The following is a 12,495-nucleotide window of genomic DNA, read 5'->3' on the forward strand; positions in this document are numbered from 1 at the left end:
CACTAACAAAATTACGAAGTGACATATGCCTTTATTCTGTTCCTTGAAGGTTGGGATTATGTCTTGATTGTCTTTTAATAGGGGCTTTATTTATTGGAGAACAAAGCAATAAAGATAATATCGTTGTCATTAACATCAATGGTGTATGTGTGGAAGATATGGCATTTTGACACTTTGCCATTTTAAAATACTGTCAGGTTAAATATTTTATCAGTTAATATTAAATCATTCATCAGTTTATTCATTCTTTCAGTAAATATTTACCAAGCACTTAATGCATGGTAGTACATTGTCTTGGGTGCCTGAAAAATACTAGCAAATGAAACCAATGGATATCTCTGGAATTTACTTTATATGTGTGAGAAGGAAATAGACAAACAGAATTAAAAAATAAGCAATTAATTTCTTTTTTTCAAATATGCAGTTTTAGTGCTTCTCTTCTACATCTTCACCCCCCCCCCCAATCTAGAAATGGCATTTTAAGAATTGCAAGACCCTGGTGGGTGAAAGGGATTGAGGAGTGAAGAGGTTATGGTTTTTTATACTCAGTACTTGCAATGTAACTATTGAATTCTGGGCCTGTGGGACAATAGCCTGTATTCCATCCATCCCAACTTACCCTCAGTTAATGTTTTTTTATTTGAAAGTTGCTCAAGAACTGTTTTGCTAGTTCCCTGTAGCCACTGAAATTTAGATAATTGTCATTAAAGATTGCATGTTTTTATTATAATATATTCTTAATTACTACATCTTTATTTCAGAAATGACCATTAAGAAGTAGATGCCCAGATGCAAAGTGATGAAACAGCCAGTTTGTCATAAAATACAATGCAGCTGTGGCTTTTCAACCAGATTAGTAAGTGTGGCCAATATGTTTTTTAACTTTATACTTAATTTATCTACTTTGAAAAACATTTACCTAAAAAATATAGTGAACATTTTAAAAGTGTTAATTTATATATTTTTTCTTTTATTTTTACTGTGACTTTTAGTACAAATTCTAGCATATAGCTCTAGAAAATATATGTCTATGCTATAGCTTTTTAGAATAATAAAGGTGTACTAAAATCATAGCTTTAGAGGAAATAGATGAAGAAGAGTGAGTCATTATAATACCATTATCCAAACACAACTACTTTTACAATTTTTGAATATTTGTTTTCTCTACCAGTCTTTGTTCTACACATTTAAATAAAACATAATTTTGCTCATTGTATTATAAAGAGTATGCTTCTTATATATTTTAAAAAATTGTTTCAAATATTTCTTCCTGGGGGAAGAATGTTTGCTTTCAGTACAGTGTTCCTTATTGAGGTGACAGAAATGTTTGGAGTTACATGGTGGTGAAGGTTACACAACTTTGTGAATATATTAAAAACTCTTTTTACACATCAAAAGGAAGAATTTTACAACATGTGTGGAAGTACCCTTTAGAATATCAAATCTTGACTAGAGTAAAACCCAACTGAGTAACAATGTTTTAGAATATGAAAATGTGCCACACATCATTATGTACCTAGAAAAAATGATTTGCTCTTCAGTAGAAAAAGTATGTTTGTAATGATAAAAATAGTAAATTTTATAATAAATATTTTTATAAAAATAATAAATTGCTTTTATTATTGAAGACTTATTGTCTCTTAAGTTTTGGTAATACCAAATGTTATAATATTTTGTATATACTATGTTCACATTTTGTAACTTCATTTCAAGAGACTTTCTGTTTTAAAACTAACATTTCAACTTTTCTACCTGAAATTTTTTTAGGAACAAAATCGTATCTATTTTTCTCAGAAGAGAATTTTACAAGGTAAGACATTATTGGTATAGTAATAAAACAAATATAGTTGAAAACAGGCTAAATTGTTCTTGATTTTTAAGAATTCTTAAAATATATTTTAAATACTCTTAAATATATTTTCTTGATTATTATAAGATTCTCACAATTTGTTAGCAAGTTTTTACTACCTCAGAGTTTGCTAGAAAGACACAGGCTCATTTTTATTTGAAGTTAGGATTAAAAAGGTATGGTAAAAGTAGACACCTCTGAAACTCAAATGCTGCTTTTCACGGTTAGAGCTTATTCCTAGTGTCAGTAAGAGTGAGTGAGTCTATTTTAATGAAAGTTCTCATCTTCCATTGGGGCCCATCTGCTTTTTACCTCAGTGGACATTACCTAAATGACTTTGCTGAGTAGAAGGTTCATAGAAACTCTTATGGGCATTATTTATTTATTTATTTTTAAAATAAGTGATTTTATTTTTAATTATTTTTATTTTTTCATGAGTACTGATGGTTTTATTTTTTAAACATATTTCATTGCTTATGCTATTACAGTTGTCCCAATTTTTCCCCCTTGGCTCCCCTCTACTCAGCACCCTCATTCCCTCTGGCAGTACCCCCCTTAGTTCATGTCCATGGGTCAGGCATATAAGTTCTTTGGCTACTCAATTTTCTATAGTCTTCTTAACATCCCCTATTTCTTCTGTACCTAGCAATTTGTGCTGCTTTTTCTTTTTTTGGTAAGAATTTTAAAAAATAATTTATTTTTATTATTGCTTTTCAGTTATAGTTGGCCCATTTTCCCCCCATTGCTCCCCCCCAGCCCACCCCTTCTCCCACAGTCATGTCCCCCCACCGTTGTCCATGTCTGTGAGTCATCCATACATGTTCTTTGACTAAACCCTTCCCTTACTTATCCCCCCCTCTCTTTCTCCCCCTCCCCTCTGATAACTGTTAATTCTGTTCCTTGTTCAATTTAGTTCATTTGTTTGTGTTGTTCTTAGTCTCCCATATTAGGTGATATCATATGGTATTTGTTTTTCTTTCCCTGGCTTATTTCACTAAGCATAATTCTCTCTAGTTCCATCCATGTTGTCGCAAATGGCAGGAGTTCCTTCTTTCTCTCTGCTACATAGTACTCCATTGTGTGAATGTACCACAGTTTCTTAATCCGCTCATCTACAGATGGGCACTTAGGCTGCTTCCAGCACTTAGCTATTGTAAACAGCGCTGCTGTGAACATAGGGGTGCATAAGTTCTTCTGAATTGGGATTTCAGGATTTTTTTGGTATAATCCTAGCAGTGGAATCGCTGGTTCAAAAGGCAGTTCCATTTTTAGTTTTTTGAGGTAATCCCATACTGTTTTCCATAGTGGCTGCACCAGTTTGCATTCCCACCAACAGTGCAGTAGGGTTTCCGTTTCTCCACATCCTCGTCAGCACTTGTTTGTTGATTTGTTGAATTTGTGCTTCTTAATACCTGCACGTTTTCCTCCATTCTTCCCCTTTCCCCTCCCAGCTGGTAACCATCCAAATGGTCTCCATATATATGATTCTGTTTTTGTTCTGCTTGTTTGCTTAGTTTGTTTTTTGGATTCAATTGTTGATAGTTGTGAATTTATTGCCATTTTATTTTTTAAGTATATTTTATTGTTTATGCTGTTACAATTGTCCCAATTTTTCCCCCTTTGCCTCTCTCCACCTGGTACCTCCACTTCCCTCCAGCAGTTCCCACCTTGGTTCATGTCCATGTGTCATGCATGTAAGTTCTTTGGCTTCTCCCTTGCCTATACTATTCTTAACATCCCCATCTATTTTGTTCCTACCAATTATGCTTCTTGATCCCTGCACCTTTCCCCCCTTTCCCCTCCCAGCTGATAACCCTCCAAATGATTCCCATACCTACGATTCTATTCCTATTCTGATTGTTTGCTTACTTTTTTTTTTTAGATTCAGTTGTTGATAGTTATGAGTTCATTGTCATTTTAATGTTCATAGTTTTGATCTTCTTCTTCTTAAACATTTCATGTAATAATGGCTTGGTGATGATGAATTCCTTTAGATTTACCTTGTCTGGGAAGCACTTTATCTGCCCTTCTATTCTAAATGATAGCTTTGCTGGATAGAGTAATCTTGGTTGTAGGTCCTTGCTTTTCATCACTTTGAATACTTCTTGCGAGCCCTTCTTGCCTGCAAAGTTTCTTTTAAGAAATCAGGTGATAGTCTTACGGGAACTCCTTTGTAGGTAACTCTCTTCTTTTCTCTTGCTGCTTTTTAGACTCTCTTTTTATCTTGAACCTTTGGCATTTTAATTATGTGTCTTGGTGTGATCCTCTTTGGGTCCATCTTGTTTTGGACTCTCTATGGTTCCTGGAGTTTTTCAAATAAGTTTTCAATTTCATGCTCTTTCTTTTCTTCTTCTGCCACCACTATGATTTGAATGTTGATTTGTTTGAAGTTGTCCCAGAGGCTCCTTACTCTCTCCTCATTGTTTCTGATTATTTTTTCTTGCTGTTCTTATTGAATTCTTTGTTCTTCCTTGTGTTCCAAATCGTTGATTTGATTCTCAGCTTCGTCCATTCCACTGTTGATTCCCTGTAAATTGTTCTTTATTTCACTTACTGTAAACTTTATTTTTTCCTGGGTCTTTTTTATGCTGTTGAAGTACCCAATGAGTTCGTTGAGCATCCTAATAACTGGTGTTTTGAACTCTGCATCTGATAGATTGCTTCTCCATTTTGTTTAGTTCTTTTTCTGGAGCTTTGTTCCTTCATTTGGGCCATATTTCTTTGACTCCCTACTTTTTCAGCCTCCCTATGTTTGTTTCTATGTATTAGGTAGAACTGCTTTGACTCTGTATTAGTAGCATGGCCCAATGTAGAAACGTGCATCTGTAAGTTGGATGAAGCAAAGCCCTTAGGTAATCACCTGGGTGGAGCGATCCATGTGAACCAGGTTAATGGAGTCTCAGCTATGGTGTTGCTGTTGTGTGTGAGGGAGGGCTCAGTACGGGGACAGTGGCTGCTGCCTGGCCTCTGGACTTTTGTCTGGTAGAGAGCTGTCCCCTATCTCTCTCCCTGATGCCAGACACTTCAGTTTTTCCATGTATGCCACTGGTGCCCTTCAATTTGCTGACCCAGTGTTGGAGCCCAGAGGGAGTGAGTCTGCCTAAGTCCTAAGTCCGTTGCAGACTCTTTAAAAGGAGACACCTGAGAATCCTGCAGTTTCTTCTGCCACCCCAACCCCCACTGGTTTTTACAGCCAGAAGTTATGGGCACTTATCTTCTTGGCACTGGATCCCTGGGCTGGGGGGCCTGGTGTGGGGCTGGAATCCCTTGCTCCTGAGATATACCTCCCGATTTTTATCTACCACATGTGGGTGTGGGACTGCCTGTTCTGCATCTCAGTGTCTCCACTACTCTTACCTGTCTGGATGAATGTGACTTCTTTAATTTCTTGGTTGTTGGACTTCCATACGCTCAAGTTTCTGACAATTCTGGGTGATAGTTGTTTTGTAATTTAGTGTAATTTTTGCTGTGGTTGTGCAAGGAGACGAGTTATGTTTATATACACATGCATCTTGACTGGAAGTTAAATAATTTTTTTAGGGGCTTTAAATTAAAGGAAGTTGTTTAGCTATGTTTCCATATATGGAAATTGTACAATTGCTATACGAGTGTATTTAGTTTAAAAGTGTAATGCTTTTTACTGGGTAGACAATAAAAGGTAGAGTAACATTAGTATTAAAATGTTTATTTATTGATTTTAGAGAGAAGAAGGTAGGGAGGGGCGAGAGGGAGAGAAACATTGACTTGCTGTTTCACTTATTTATGTATTTTGGTTGACTATTGTATATGTCCCGACTGGGTCTGAAGCCACAACCTTAGCATATCTGGATGATGCTCTAAATCAACTGAGCTGCCCAGGCAGAGCCTAACATATAGTATATTAAAGAAATACTGAATGATTACCATTATTATACTCTTGACATCTGAAAGATGAAATGTTCAAGAGAGTAGATAGTAAAAATCTCCTTATTGGTATGCTTACTGTATTTTTGGAACTTAAAATCAATTGCTTGGCAGCCTTGTTACTTTGGTTAAATTTTCTCAGGAATTTTTTGTGTAGGTAGTGGTGACCACTGCAGATTAATTTAATCCATTAACTAGAAATGCTTATATAGTTAATTATTCAGATCAATAACTCTCATTTATTCACTTTTTCCAATATCCTATATGCTAAATGGAACTTGAATTCTCAAACATATCTTTTCCACCTAGTGTTGACACTGCCACAGATTTAGTTATTAGGTCAGCTTTTATACTGATACTGAAAGCAGGGGTTAAAATAAAGGGACTGATGAGGCAGAAGGGAGGACAGATCACCAATAGCTGTCATTTTAAAATTTCTTGTGAAACTTTTTTCTCTATTTTTTCCTTCTACTTCTGGGGGTTAAAGGAAGGGTTCCTGAACCTGTGTGGAGCACTATCTGATCTTACAGGACACTGCTCAGAGGTTCAGGAGAAATCCAGATATTTCTTTTTCAGAACACAGTGCTTAAAGCGTAAACAGAAATTTCAAAAGGTCTAATCTTCGTGAATTTGGTCTGTTACATCTTTGCCTCTGTTCTTTTTGTAAATGAAATTTAAATATTTGACATTAATATAATGCATAATACAATGACAGTGGGTCATAGTGTCTAGTACCCTTCTGGCTCCCATATAAGTATCCAATAAATATTTGTTTTTACAAATACCCAGGACATTTTATAATTTTTTTTAAGTAGAAAATAACCAAAACAAGATTATTCACATTTATATAGTATCACCCTGCTTCACAAAGGTATTAAAAGGACAATGAGTAAGTTTTGTTATGTTTATTTCACCACAATTTAAAAGTTATTGTTTGAATTTGGGGGCAACTGTTTATTATGAAAGAGGATGGTTTTGTCTGAAGGATCAGTTTTTAACCTCAAGTACAAGAATATTATAGTGAATAATGCTCCTCCATTTGTGTTATACTGTCATCATTGGTTTATTAAAGGACTGTTTTTCTGTTTGTTTTTTATAAGAAGTCCTCATATAGGAGATCTTTTTAAGTGCTTGATATGTGTCCTTTTGTTTGTGTCTGGTAAAAGATTTTAATATTTTATTTATTAGCTCTTAATCTAAATCTCGTGTCTCCTCCACCCTCCTGCCTCTTCTTTTTTCTAAGATCTGGCCATGTTGCTGAGTGTACATCCAGTTTCTTTTGTCCTACTATTCTAGGTTGTTCATAAAAATGAAGCTGTTAATGTGTATAAGGTACATCAAAATGCGCATTTAAGAAAAGCCAATTTGTGCTCATTTCTTTATATTAGAATTGAAGTTAAAGAACATGAGTTAGATGCTGTACAATATTAGAGGAAACATAAGCATCTGTTCAGAAAGCGGTCTATAAGAGTCTGTTAGAACAAGCAAAGATTTGTGGTATCTAAGAAAAGCATGTATTTTTCTTTTGGAAACAGTGTTATTAAAATACTTAGGTCTCATTGTTAGCCCACAAAAGCTGAATAATTGAAAGATATTGGTAATATTATGGAACCTCTGCATTATCTATTACTTATTATTTTCTACATCGTATTATATTTGAACATTTCACCTTTTTTTTCCTATTAGTTCCTTGATGCAGACTATGTTCTGTGAATCCCTGTCACTGAATCTAACAGAGTAAGAGCAGTACAAATGCAGGATTCTAAATTTGGGATGCAGAAACAATTTTATTCTTAGTAGTATAGTATCAGCAGAAGCAGCTCCTCTTGGATCCCCTGAACTAGACATTGTCAGAGAATGGGAACTTCAGAAGCTCCAAGTCCATGGTGATGGTATCCCTCCTAGTCATGAAGAGGAGGGAGAGGGAGAGACGCCTATGAGAAGATGGGGTCAGACATGACATTAGGAGGATAATGACTGCAGTGATCAGATCAGGGAGGGGCTTCCATTAAGTAAAGAAAGCTGAAGATACCACATTGGGAGCAGTTTCTTTGTGTGAGAGAAGGATCTTAGGAGCACTCAGTTCAGGGTGCTAGGCGGAATGTGGAACTGATTCAGTAGTGGAATGGAAAAGGGTAAGGGAATTCACATCTGCTAAAAGCGAAGCCAGTGTTGAGGCTTTTTGAAAGAAGTAATTTATATGTCAACATAACTATTCATAAGATCTTTGGCGGGGACCTCTTGAAGTTGATACTGATTTGGTATCCGATGCATTGTTAAATACTCCTCCACTCTTTTTAAAAATAACAATTCAGAGAATTAGACAACAGGTAGCATATCCTTTTTCTCTAGTTTCTTTAATTTTTTGAGTATGTGGTACAGCATAGTTATTTCATTATTCTCATAAAGTAAAACAGATACTATTCTCTTTTTACAAATGATGGAACCAGTAGTGGAAATAGCTTTAGCTTCTTTGTACTAATCTGTACTGCCACCTTATGAACTGATATTTTGTTCTTTTAGAAGAGATAATTTTAACTTGAAAGAAATATTTCTAACCATGAAGAAACTGATAGCCTGAGAAGTTTAAGAAACACACATACAAACAAAAATATAACCAATGGATAGTGTAGGTGGTAGTTACTTAACCTTAAGGTTCACTCAAACATTTTTAATTAAGCATTTATTAAATTAATATGGATTTTGTCTACACAGTTATATAGGAAATTATAAATATTTCCCAGTTACAATGAAGGCCATAAATTTTAGTTGTCCCTTAGTTTTGAATATGCCTATATACTTTCCTGAGAGATGTCTCATTTTGATGGAGGGAGATTAGAACTCCTTTGTGCATATGGAACAAGCAATGTGATCTCACATATTTTAGAACATGGTAATTCTTTACCTCCAAATTACTTAACTGTAATATAAAAATGAGGCAAACTTTGTTATAAACCTGCATCTTTTATCCCAAGATACTTAATTTGGTTCAGGCCCAATTTTCATGGTATAAGCATAAGATCAAGATTGGTTTGAGTAATCCAATGCTATTCTAGGTCATTATAGGTCTGGAGAATTCTCAGGTATACTAGCCATTTGGTTTCAATACCTAATTTACATTTGAGCCTTTGGAAAGATTGTGAGATTTTACATGTAGGTGGTGAGATCAATCTGTTGATTCAAAGTGTATTGAGTAGATTGAAGTTTAGGACTGAAGTTTAGCAGTATTTTTGTTGTCCGAAATTAGGCTGTGATGTTTAAAAAGACAGATCTTCTGACTCTGATTTCTTATTGCATATTAAGGCTTCAGATGTTACAGTTCAATTTAAGTAAATCTGAACTTTCAACAATGTGGATAACTTTCTCATATTATAAAAGAATACAATTATTTCAGGTACCTTTATTTTTCATGTTCCACTCTTCCTTAGAATTTCATATGAGCTGCCTTTATTTTATTTTTAGCCACTTGCTTTAGATTAAAAAAAAAAAAAAAACCCAAAATCCCAAACTCAGAATAGTTTGAAACTCGACCCAGCTTGCTGCCACTGAACAAAAGTGCTGATCAAGTTGAATCAACCCCTGTAATGTGTATTGAAAGGAAAACCTCCTCTTTCTCCCCCGATTTGAAGAACAAGCATTTTCCCTGCCAAGAAGGGCTGACTTTAAATGGACCAGCTGTCCATATTAGGAGCATAGGGTTGCTAGGGTGACCATGGCTGTTTGGAGAAGAATGCAGCTGAGTGGGCAAGTTCTTGATGTGTGAGCTGAGGGAAGGAATGTGGTGTGATTGTGCATCATTCCTCCTAATCACATGCTCACAAAGTGCTGTGTGGGCAGCATATACAAACTACAAGTCTGAGTGCTGCAACTTGTGTGGTTAAAATCATTTTGTTTTTCATGTGAGCCGCAGGATTACAGTTTAGATTGAAAAATATCTACTTTGTATTTATGTGTGTGTTTTTGGAGAAAGGGGGAGGGTGTCTTGATGTAGAAGAAATGGGAATTAATTTATTTTTCTTGGTGGACACATGATTTCATATTATTAAAAATTTTATTTTCGGATAAATATTTTTCAAATTCATCCCTTTGAGTCATATATATATATTTTCATATATAGTTATATAGTTACATATTTAATAATATGTATAGTTAATAGTTTCCCAAGTGAATGATGTATTCCTTGTTTTGTGCTTTTCTTTGCACTTTGAATTTCAGAATTATTTGAATGTCCTAAGAATATGTTTTCTTTTTAAAAAAATATCGTTCTAACTCTTTCCAAAGGAAACCTTATCTTAATATATTAGGTGCTTCTTACCTGAGCATCTGAAGAGAGGTACTGGCTTTTGGTAAAAAAAAAAAAGATGATTCAAGGAACAATGGGAGGGTTCAAACCAATACACTTATTTGAAGCACTACTAAGATTTTACCATGGATATCCTTGCTAATATTTGAAATGAGATATAGACTCAAACATTGATGTAGTAACCTACAGACCATGAGGTATTTGATTTTTTTAAAAAAAATTCTTGTTAACAAAACCTCACAATAATGTGCTGATATTAAATGAGGGCATAAATATAATGTATTTAGTATATGAAGTAGTTGGAACATTGGAGGCTGTATATTACATTAACATCATATTATTTTTTTTAATTAGGTAGTCGACTTCCTTTGACATGATTGCTCTTTGACTAAGTTATGAAATATGGAGGGAAATTAAAAAAAAATAATTACATCTTTGAATTCATTTGGTTGTTTGTCATTTCTCATGTATACCTTAATAACTTCTGATGGCATTCTCAACTAAAATCTTTCACATTTAATTATTTTTTTAAAAAGATTTTAATTATTTATTTTTAGAGAGAGGGGACGGGAGGGAGAAAGAGAGGGAGGGGAACATTGATGTGCAAGAGAAACATTGTTTGGTTGCCTCCCGCACACCCCCAGCTGGGGACCTGGCTCGCAGTCCCAGGCATGTGCCCTGAATGTGAATTGAACTGGTGAGCCTTTGGTTTGCAGGCTGGCACTCAGTCCACTGAGCCACACCAGCCAGGGCCACATTTAATTCTTAAATCTCCTAGTAATGGCTCTTTTTTTTCTTTTTTTTTTTTTTACTTTTTGGTTATGATATTACAGTTGACCCAATTTTTCCCTCTTTGCCCCCCTCCACTCCCTCTGGCAATCCCCCTCCTTTGTTCATGTCCATGGGTAATGCATATAGGTTCTTTGGCAACTCCTTTTCTTATACTTGCTCTTAACATCCCCCTGCCTATTCTGTAACTACCAATTTGTACTTCTTAATTCCTTCACCTTTCCACCCATTCCCCAGACCACTCTCCCCACTGGCTGCCATCCCAATGTTCTCCATATCTATGATTCTGTTTCTGTTCTGCTTCTTTGCTTAATTTGTTTTTTAGATTCAATTGTTGATAGTTATTTATTCATTGCCATTTTAATGTCCATAGTTTTGATCTTCTTTTTCTTAAATAAGCCCCTTTAATATTTAATATAATAATGGTTTGGTGATGGTGAACTGCTTTAGCTTTACTTTGTCCGGGAAGCACTTTATCTGCCCTTCCATTGTAAATGATACCTTTGCTGGATAGAGTAATCTTGGTTGTAGGTCCTTGCTTTTCATCACTTCAAATACTTCTGGTCAGTCCCTTCTTGCCTGCAGAGTTTCTTTTGAGAAATCAGCTGACAGTTTTATGGGAACTCCTTTGTAGGTAACTCTCTTCTTTTCTCTTGCTGCTTTTAAGACTTTCTCTTTATCTTTAACCTTTGGCATTTTAATTACTACGTGTCTTGGCGTGGGTCTCTTTGCATCCATCTTATGTGGGACTGTCTGTGCTTCCTGGACTTGTTAGGTCTATTTCCTTCACTAAATTAACGAAGTTTTCTTTTATTATTTTTTCAGATAGGTTTCCAATTTCTTGCTCTTCCCCTTCTCCTTCCATCACCCCTATGATATGAATGTTGGAATAGTTGAAGTTGTCCCAGAGGCTCCTTACACTCCTCAGTTTTTTAGAATCTTTCTTCTTGCTGTACTGGTTGTATGTCTTTTTCTTCCTTATGTTCCAAATCATTGATTTGATTCTTGGTTTCATCCACTCCTCTATTGAGTCCCTATAAATTGTTCTTTATTTCAGTTAACATGTCCTTTATTTCTCCTTGGGTCTTTTTTTATGCTGTTGAAGTGCCCACTGAGTTCCTGAGCATTCTTAATGGCCAGTATTTTGAATTCAGCATCTGATAGATTGCTTATTTCCATTTTTGTTTAGTTATTTTTCTGGAGTTTTGTTCTGTTCTTTCATTTGGGCCATATTTCTTTGTCTCTTCATTTTTGCAGCCTCCCTGTGTTAGTTTCTATGTATTAGGTAGAGGTGCTTTGATTCCGTATCTTGGTAGGATGTGGCCTAATGCAGTAGGTGTCCTGTAGCATCCGTGGCACAGCCTCCCCTATCTTTTAAGGAGAGTACTCTTAGGTGCTCCCTCAATCTAAGCTGAGTACTCCCTCCTCTTGTAGTTGAATCATGATTGTTGTCAGCAGGTCAATGGGAGGGATTTACCCAGTCCAGACAGCCATGGTAGGACTGGCCATGACTCCTGGCCAGCAACCATCTCCCTCAGTGGCTTGTGGAGGTGGTTGGGTGGTGCTTCAATGTGTTCTGTAACTGTCTTCAGTATGTACAGGTTCTGGGGTTTCCTGAGTGGTACAGGCCAAAGTAAGCTTCCACTTGTGT

General features: G+C 35.6%; 1 protein-coding gene across 1 annotated transcript in view; it reads left to right on the forward strand.

The window, feature by feature from the left end:
• FRS2 (fibroblast growth factor receptor substrate 2) overlaps nucleotides 1-12,495 on the forward strand; it is a 131,112-nt gene that overhangs the window by 58,732 nt on the left and 59,885 nt on the right. Inside the window, exons 2-3 of the mRNA XM_090273597.1 lie at nucleotides 762-856; nucleotides 1,768-1,810. The gene's annotated coding sequence lies outside the window, so the exon portion shown is untranslated. The remainder of the gene's footprint in view (nucleotides 1-761; nucleotides 857-1,767; nucleotides 1,811-12,495) is intronic.

This window comes from Furipterus horrens, unplaced genomic scaffold (assembly GCF_987537825.1).
Source record: "Furipterus horrens unplaced genomic scaffold, mFurHor1.1.pri manual_scaffold_4, whole genome shotgun sequence".
NCBI lineage: Eukaryota > Metazoa > Chordata > Mammalia > Chiroptera > Furipteridae > Furipterus > Furipterus horrens.